Source organism: Notamacropus eugenii, chromosome 3 (assembly GCF_028372415.1).
Source record: "Notamacropus eugenii isolate mMacEug1 chromosome 3, mMacEug1.pri_v2, whole genome shotgun sequence".
In the NCBI taxonomy this organism is placed as follows: domain Eukaryota; kingdom Metazoa; phylum Chordata; class Mammalia; order Diprotodontia; family Macropodidae; genus Notamacropus; species Notamacropus eugenii.
In genome coordinates, this window is record NC_092874.1 from 187,821,921 (window position 1) to 187,831,588 (window position 9,668).

The following is a 9,668-nucleotide window of genomic DNA, read 5'->3' on the forward strand; positions in this document are numbered from 1 at the left end:
TGAAATTATTAGAGCTAGCTAGGCAGTGCAATGGATAAAATGGTGGAATTATAGTCAGGAATAGTTTCCTCAGAAGGTGTGTAACTCTGAGCAAGTCATTTAATCTCATTTAGGCTTGTTTCTTCCTGTATAAAGTGTAGATAATAATAGCACCCATCAGGGTTGGGAGAATCATATAACATATGTTAATGATTTTTGTAAAACTTAAAGTCATTCGTAACTGCAATTATCATCACCATCATCATCATCATTGCGATTATTATAATGATCAGTTATGCTGTTTGACATTCTACTGCAAGTTGCAATTTGCCTTGATGAGGATATACTGCTGCTAACTATCACAATTAGGAATCTGTAGAAGAAGATATTTTACTTTAGTCCAAGAAAACTCCCAAATCAATTACAGGACAATTGACCTCAGTTCAGTGTTGAAGCAAAGCTGACATATATTATGAAAACTTTTATATAATTCCTCACAGTGCAGGTATTTCATTTCATTTCATATTTCCAACTGGGTGACAATAGAGAGTAGTCCTTCTCAAAGGCAAACGAATATGTGGCTCATATTCAAGTATCTGTCTAGTTATGTTAAAGTACGATGATTAATATCTAAAAAGTATAATTGCACTAGTTGCACATCTAGTATAACACACTGTGAGCAAACTGAGATGTAGGGAAGACTTACCTAAGTTCACCTGTCACGTAAATAAACAGTAGCGATCGAAACTCAGGTTTTCTGACCCTCTTTATATCATTTCAGGCTCAAGTGTCTTGACTCTGTTCCAAGTTCTCTTTCCTTAAAGTTAGAACTTGACAAGAATATAGGATTGTCACCAAAGTTTAAAAGCTTTATTAATTCTCTCTGTGAGTTGAAGTTGTTTGGATTGATGTAATAAAGATGGTATTTTCATTACAAAACCATAAAATCACAGAGCTCAAAGGGCTCTTGGAGTCTATCTAGTTTTTTCTATTACCTTAAAGATGAGGAAACTGAATTTCAGACAGCCTGTTTGACTTCTGTAAGATCAAATAGCTAGTTAGTGTCAGAGTCAGGTCTCCTACCAACCTGTCTTATACCATTATACCATAACATCTCTTATTTTCTTTTTGAATATTGGAACACACATCATTACCATAATCTATTGTGCACTCTGCTATTGCTATGAGTTCTAGTTATATAATAGGTACAGGTAGAAAAATCATTTGTAAATTGAGAGAAAAGAATAATATTTCCCATATAGGATAGCATATGCTTAAGTAAGAACTTAAAATTCATTGTGTGTTGCATTTAGTTCTAACCTAATAGTCAAGATTATCTCATTTTAACTAAACCAATTTTCAGTACATTCGTATTACACCTGTGAGGAAGTTATCTGCTGGGAGGGGAGGATACGAGAAAGGTTACTGTTCTTTTAGCTGCCTGTTCTCAATAGAATGAGAACTACTTCCTGAATTAGTGACTGTAACTTTTCTTGTTTCAGGATGTCAGAAATATTGGTTACTCTGGTTTTCTTTCTTCAAATCACTAAATAGGAAGAGCTGCATGTCTGGCATACAGTTTCTTATATTTCTGTGAAAATACAGCTGTAAATGTCATCATGACTAGGGACTTTTATAGTGTCATAAAAATTCAGTGTCACCATAAATTTGTGCTGCTGAAAATGTCGACATTTATGGCAAGTTCTACAAGGACATATTTTAAAATGACATTAAAACTTGATGCAGCAACTTTTATTTAGCTAAAAAGTAAGATTATAGAGTAAAAACATTTATTCTAATGTTTGAGAATGGTGGATCTGCCCGTATAATTAAAAAATTATTAAGTTATCTGATGATGAAAGAGTATTTAATGTCAATCAAGCAACAAGCATGCGCTATACACTTGCAATATTGAGGCATTGTGTTAAACGGTAGGGATACGAAGATAACAATGAAATAGTCCTTGATCTGAAATAGTTTATTTATTTTGGAGGGAATGAGGAATGACAGATACACATATAATGCCCATTCCCACCCAGTTGAGTGTGGGGGAGTGTTTTTGCTTCTAAATGCATAGCTTTCTACTATGCAGAGGGAGAGGGACACATGAGTCCTATGTGACTGAGAGAAATTTGAGTGAGCCACTGTAGACCTCTATAAGGGATATTTTTGGAGAATATTGGAGAAATGAACTTGGAGAGAGGTAAGTTGAGAAAATCAAGAGGTGAATTTTTGTATGGCTAAAGGGAGACTGTAGACCTACAGAGATGTAGAGAAGCCGAGACCCATTATAATGTTTGACTGCCAGCACTTTCGACCTCAGAAAATGCTGAGAGTCAAATTTCCTTGGTGAGGTGGTTCTCTGTCTCCTTGAACTACACTTTTTCTCGATTAAAAATTTCCTTCACTATTGTATAGAATTTATGGTATTTTCTTCTGTACAACTTCCTAAGCTTCTGTTTGCTATATATCCTCCATACATAGATTTACTCACTATTTGCAATTTGTGATCTTGTTTTGCAACCAATATTTTATGGGAGGGAATAAAGCTGGCAATATCAAGCTATTATCTTCCTTTTGAAAGCAGTCAGGGAAAGTAGAATATATTCTGAGCCATTCAAAATGTTGTACCGCTGGACTAACAGATATTTGAGGTGTAGGTGGTATATACATTTCTAGTTCAATTTTCCTCTCAGAGATAGAGGAAGGAGCAAGTTCCAACTGTGACCCTATCCCTGTGCCTCTCAAAGATATAAATTATAATCTCTATTGGAGATCAGAGAAGGATGGTGTAGATATGAGATTAATATCTTTGATGTCACACTCATCAGTCATTTGCTTATATTTATACCACCCACACATATATGTTACATAAGCAAAAATAAAATATAAATTCCAAGTACATGAGTACATGAAAAGTTGGGATGGGTTTCAATCAGTAATGGTCTTCTGTAAGAGATGGTACATGAGCTGAGCTTCAACAAAAGCTAGAAATTTTTAGAAGTGGATGTAAAGAAAGGGTAGTTTCAAGGCATGTGTCCTCTGAAAAAGACTGGAGAAAGAAGATGAGTAATTAGGCCGGTTTGGATGAAAACTTGGAGTGTATTAAGGTAAATAACATGGAAACAAATTAGAAAGGTAGATTATACTCAGATTCTAAAGGTTCTTGAATGTCATATGAAAGAATTTATATTTTGTCCTGTAGGCCCACCATAAGTTATTTAATTGAGAAGTGATGGGTGAAAAATAAATTGTGGAGGTTAAATCAATAAGACCTGACAACTGATTGGATATTGGGAATAGGAAGAAACAGTGAAGATTTGAGGATAGTTCTTGATTTGTGAATTCGGGTTGCTATTACTTTAATGGTGGTTTCAGCAGCAACAACAATAACAACAACAACAACAACCCAGAAAGAGAATTAGGTTTTCTGGAAATTGTACGGTCAAAAATTTAGAGCTGAAAGGAGTCTTGGGGATCATCAAGTCCGATTTCTTTTTTCTTTTTTTTTTTTTGTATGAGGAAATGAAGTAATGACTGGTAAGGTTATTTTTTCAGGGTCACAAAGCTAAAAAGTATCTACTGTAGATCGTTTTGTGCATGTTGAGTTTGAGATGCCTATGAAGGATACACATGGAAATGCACAATATTTGATTGCTGATGTGGGATGGAAGCTAAAGAAGCCTAAGGTTGGATACATAGATCTTAAAATCTTTTGCATAAAGATGGTATTTGAAATGAGATAGAAATAGAAACAGAGATACTCAGAGATAGACAGAGACGAAGGGATAAATGAAAAGGCTCATGAGAGAGACATAAATATACCCAGTCAGCCAGATGGAAGGAGAACTGAGAGAGAAAAATGTCATGAAAACACAAAAACAAAAGGGTATCCAGGAGTAGAGGTTAATCGATAGTATCAGATGTTTCAGTGGTCAAGACAGATGAGTAGTGAGAAAAAGCCATTGGATTTGTCAATTAAAATATCTTTTACAGAGAGCATTTTTATTGAGAGATATTATGAAAAGCATATTTCAAGAAGCTGAAAAGTAAATAAGATTAGATGAAGTAGAGCCAAAGTGTATAAACATTTTTTTTGATATTTGGATGTGAAAGTTTGGATGTGAAAGAGTAACTCGTTATATAACAATAACTTTTAAGTATTGTAAAATCAAGGGAAAGGTTTTCAATATGGTTATTTATTAAGAGATCGATGATGATCTGGGAACAAAAATTGGGAAGAATAATAAAAGGTAGATTATTACTTCAGTCTTTTAAAAATGCAGACCTGTGATTCCAATGCCTCAGTGAATTCTCTACAAGTGCATAAATGAGGGGAGGTAGAAGAAGAGATTCAACCAGAACAGACCAGCACTTGCTCTGAAATTTATTCTTGCAGTTTCTAGGTAATGGTGGGAGGACAAGCTATTTATCCAAGATTACACAATCTCTATGTTTCAGCGGAAGGGTTCGAACTTTGACTCTGAGACCAACTCTCTAACTACTGTAGCACTGCCATTATAAAACATAATGATGAATTGATACAGAATCAATATTCTCAAAAACTACGGTTGACAGAATCTTCATTGCTAATTATTAATGAGATTAACACATAGCAATGTTACTTTGCTGAACTTACGGATTTCTATAAAATGATCATAATACGTATAATGGCTACATCACAAAATTTTGGGGAGACTTAAAAATGAGGTATAGAAAGTCCTGTATAAAATTAGTTATAGTTACCATTACTTTAATCATGATTACGAAAATTTTGCTTTATAATATCGATATTTTATTTGGAATATCATTTCTCCCCCATATATGTATTATATTCTCCCATTCACATGCAAGCGTCTTGAGGACACAGACAATCTTACTTTTTGCTTGTATTTGTACACTCAGTTTGTAGCGCAATGCCTGACAATAAAGCTCTTAATAAATGCTTTGCATATGGAAAACAAGTAAGTACATTTCAGTAAGCAAAACAAGCAAATTAAAAGAAAAATGGAACATTGTATAAGCATTGTATACACACTATAAAAACATATTTACTTGTCCAGAAAGATTTTCCCTTGTTAACAAGGAGGGAATTTTTTTTTTAAGGTTTAACACGGAAGATTACTTCCAATAAATCATTCAGAGTTTAATCATTATCAAAATACTGCACTAAAACTAGTCAGTTTAATACCATAATAGGTGAAAGTAACTACAACTGTCGTCTATTTCTGGCAATTCCTTCACAGTTGCAAATATAATTTATAGATACATGAATCCAGTGGCATAGTTACAAAACTAATACAAAATTAGATCTTTATCAATAGCTTAAAGCAAAACTCCGCAAGGATTTAACAAACTGAAACAGAATATCTACCACTGCTGATGGCCATGTTTAGTATGGAGGCATTTAGTGTCCTGTCTTTAAAAATGGCATATGCATTTTTGTAAACAGTATTTCTGAAAAGCATTAAGATCTATGACACTATAGTTTACAAGTATTTGTCCTTTAAGCTTGATATAACTTTCATTCTTCATTCTGGTTTAAAAAATGTGTGCAATGTCCCCATTGAGGTGGATTGTGACTTCTTCATGCCTTTGTTGCTTTCATGGATTTCTATAACCACACTCACAATAATAATCACTCTAAACGTCCTTTTACTTGGATAAGTTAATTCATGGTGGTGAATATACACTGGGCTTTTGTTGACCAACATTAAAAGCTTTGCCAGTTTGTTAGGTCTTATTAGAGAATGGTTTTAACTACCATAGCTAAGCCAAGTACTCAGTCACATTGGATACATATTATGATGCATCAGATGTTCTATTTGAGTATTAAAATCTCAAATGCTCAGATGGATTATCTCATTGATTGGAATGTTTTCTCTAATGATGACCTCAAACTATTCATGTCTGATTATCCTGGGTGATTTATGTTCATGGCCTCTCCCATCTTTGATGTGGCTATACAATTTTAGACAGTCTTGTATCAGTGCCTCCCATTTCTCACAACTGATGCCAAGGTTCTTCAGAGTAGCCTTCAAAATTCCTTTGTATTGCTTTCTTGGACTTCCATGTGAGTGCTTTCCTTGTGTGAGTACTCTATTAAATAGTCTTTCAGGCAAACAAACATTTGGAATTCAAACAATGTGGTCAGGCCATTAAAGATAACACTCTTGCAGTAGGGTTGAATTGCTTGGCAGTTCAGCTAAATAAAGCACCTCAGTATTTGCTTTCTTATTTTGCCAGGTGATCTGGTATAATGTCTAGGTTTCACAGGCACACAACAAAGAGGTCAGCACAATGCCTCTGTAGACATTTTGGAGAACAATTTGAAACTATGTATTAAGGACTAAAAAATTATGCATACCTTTTGACCTAGCAATACCACTTCTAGGTCTATATCCCAAAGATCAAAGAAATAGGACCTATGTGTACAAAATAATTTTTCCTTGGCAACAAATTAGAAATTGGGGAGCTCATCAACTGGGGAACTGTCTTAACAAGTCATAGTGTATGCTAGTGATGGAGTACGATTGTACTATAAGAAATGATGAACAAGGTAGTTCAGGGGAAAACAAACAACCTTGACAAAACTTAATGAACTAATAATGCAAAGGAAAGTGAGATCATCGTGTACAGTAAATGAGGTGATGCAATGATGACCACCTATGAAAAACAGACACTATGACTAATGCAATGACACAAGAACATTTCAAAGGACTCATCATGAAAAATGTTATTTCCCTTCAGAGGAAGAACAGAAGAACTCTGCATGCAAAGTATAATTTTCTGGCTTTCTTTTTCTTCCTTTCTTTTTTCTTCCTTCCTTCTTACCTTTCTTCTTTCCTTTTTTTCCTTCCTTCCTTTTTTTCCTTTCTAATGTGGCAAATACAGAAATAAATTTTCCATATTTCACAGGTAATAAGTGATATCAAAGTGTTTTTCTTCTCAGTGGCTGAGAGAAAGGTGAGATGGAGGGAGATGATTTAGAACTCAAAATTTGTTTTTTTTAAAAATTATTTTACTTGTTTTCAGTTTTCTACAATCACTTCCATTTATCTTAGATATTTTCCCTTCCCCCTCACTACCCCCTCACTCCACACTCTCTCCCAGAGACAGTGTGCACTCTTATATAGGTTCTACACATACATTCATATTAAATACATTTTCACCTTAGTCATGTTGCATAGAACAATTAAAATGAATGGGAGAAACCATAGAACAAAACAAAACATAACACAAGAGAAAATGGTCTGCTTCATTCTATGATTCAATTCAATTGTTTTTTCTCTGGAGGGGCAGCTAGGTGGTGCAGTGGATAGAGCACCAGTGCAGGAATCAGGAGGACCTGAGTTTAAATCTCACCTCAGACACTTGATACTCACTAGCTGTGTGACCTTGGGCAAGTCACTTCACCCCAATTGCCTCATCCTGGGTCATCTCCAGTAATCCTGATGAATATCTCGTCACTGGATTCAGATGGTTCTGGAGGAGAAGTGAGGCTGCTGACATGCAGAGCTCTCCCTCACTCAAAACAAAGTCAAGTGCATGTCATTATTTCTCTGATGGCATGGGCTTCTTCAGCAACGAAGGACGAACTCAGGCACACACACACACACACACACACACACACACACACACACACACACTTAGGGTTTCTCTGGATATGGAAGGCGTTTTGCCTCAAGAGTGCAATGGAAATTATTTAGGTCCTTGCATTGTTGTGAAGGACTGCGTCTTCACATTTTCACCTTAGCCATGTTGCAAAGAAGAATTAAAATAAATGGGAGAAATCATAAAACAAACTAAAACGTAATACAAACCAAAATGATCTGTTTCATTTTGTGATCAAATCACACAGTTGTTTCTCTGGATGTGGAAGGCATTTTGCTTTAAGAGATCACTGGGAATTTTTTAAGTCTTTGCATTGCTATGAAGTACAAAGACTACCAGAAAAATTCCTCGCACAATGTGATTGTTGCTGTGTACAAATTTCTCCTGGTTCTGCTCCTTCCACACAGCATCAGTTCATATAAATCTTTCCAGGCCTCTCTTTAGTTTTCCTGTTCATCATTTCTTATGGCTCAGTAGCATTCTATTACATTCATACACCACAATTTATTCAGTCATTATCCAGCTGACAGGCATCCCCATGATTTCCAGTTTTGGGCCATCACAAAGAGAATGTATATAAATAATTTTGTACCTGTAGGACTCTTTTCCATTTTTATGATCTCTTGTAGATACAGTCCTAGAAATGATACTGCTGGGAAAAAGGCTATACACACTTTTGTAGCCCTTTGGGCATAGTTCCAAATTACTCTCCAGAATAGTTGGATCAGCTCACAGCTCCACCAAAAATGAATTAGTGCTCTAACCCTCCCATATCTTCTCCAACATTTATCATCTTCCTGTTTTGTCATGTTAGCCAACCTGATAGGTGTCATGTGGTACTTCAGAGATGTTTTAATTTGTATCTCTCTAATCAATAGTGATTTAGAGCATTTTTTTATATGACTATAGATGCCTTCAATTTCTTCTTCTGAAAACTGCCCATTCATTTCCTCTGACCATATATCAATTTGGGAATGACTTGTCTTCTTGTACATTTGACTCAGTTCTCTATATAATTTAGAAATGAGACCTTTATCACACATGCTCTTGCAGAAATTCTTTCCCAGTTTTCTGCTTCCTTCCTAATCTTAGCTGCATTAAGATTGTTTATGCAAAAAAATTTCAATTTAATATATTCAAAATTATCCATTTTTTACTTCATAATGTTCTCTACCTATTGTTTCATCAAAAAATCTCCATTCTCCATAAATCTGACAAATACATTATTCCTTGCTCTTCTAATTGTTTACAGCATCAGTCTTTATTCCTATATCATGTATTCATTTGAACTTTATTCTTGCATACCATATCAGGAATTGGTCTATGCCCAGTTTCAGCTACACTGTGCCCAGTTTTCCCAGCAATTTTTGTCAAACAGTGAGATCTTATCCCAGAAGCTGGGATCCTTGGGTTTATCAAACCATTGATTACTATGTTCATTGACTGTTGTGTCTTGAGTACCTAACCTATTCTACTGGTCTACCCTTCTACTTCTTAGCCAGTGCCAAGAGGTTTTGATGATTGTTACTTTATAATACAATTTGACATCCATTAGGGTTAGGCAACTTCCCAAGCAATTTTTTCATTAGTTCCCTTGATATTCTGAACCTTTTGTTCTTCGAGATGAAATCTGATATTATTTTTTCTAGCTCTAAAAATAATCACCTGGTAGTTTGATTGACATGGCACTGAATAAGGAAATTATTTTAGGCAGAATTATCATTTTTATTATTCTATCTTGGGCTACCTATGAGCACCTGATGTTTTTCCACTTATTTGATATGACTTTATTTGTGCAAAAATGTTTTTTAATCGTGTTCATATCATCCCTGGATCTGTTTTAACAAGGAGACTCTTAGATATTTTACAGCTTCCACTGTAGTTTTAAATGAGATTTCTCTTTCTACCTTTTGCTGTTGAACTTTGTTTGTAATATATAGAAATGCAGATGATTTTTCCATGCAACTTTTCCAAAGTTGTTTGTTATTTCAAGTAGTTTTTTATTTGATTCTCTAGGATTCTCTCAATATATCATCATATCAGCTGCCATGAGTAATGACTTAGTTTCTTCTTTG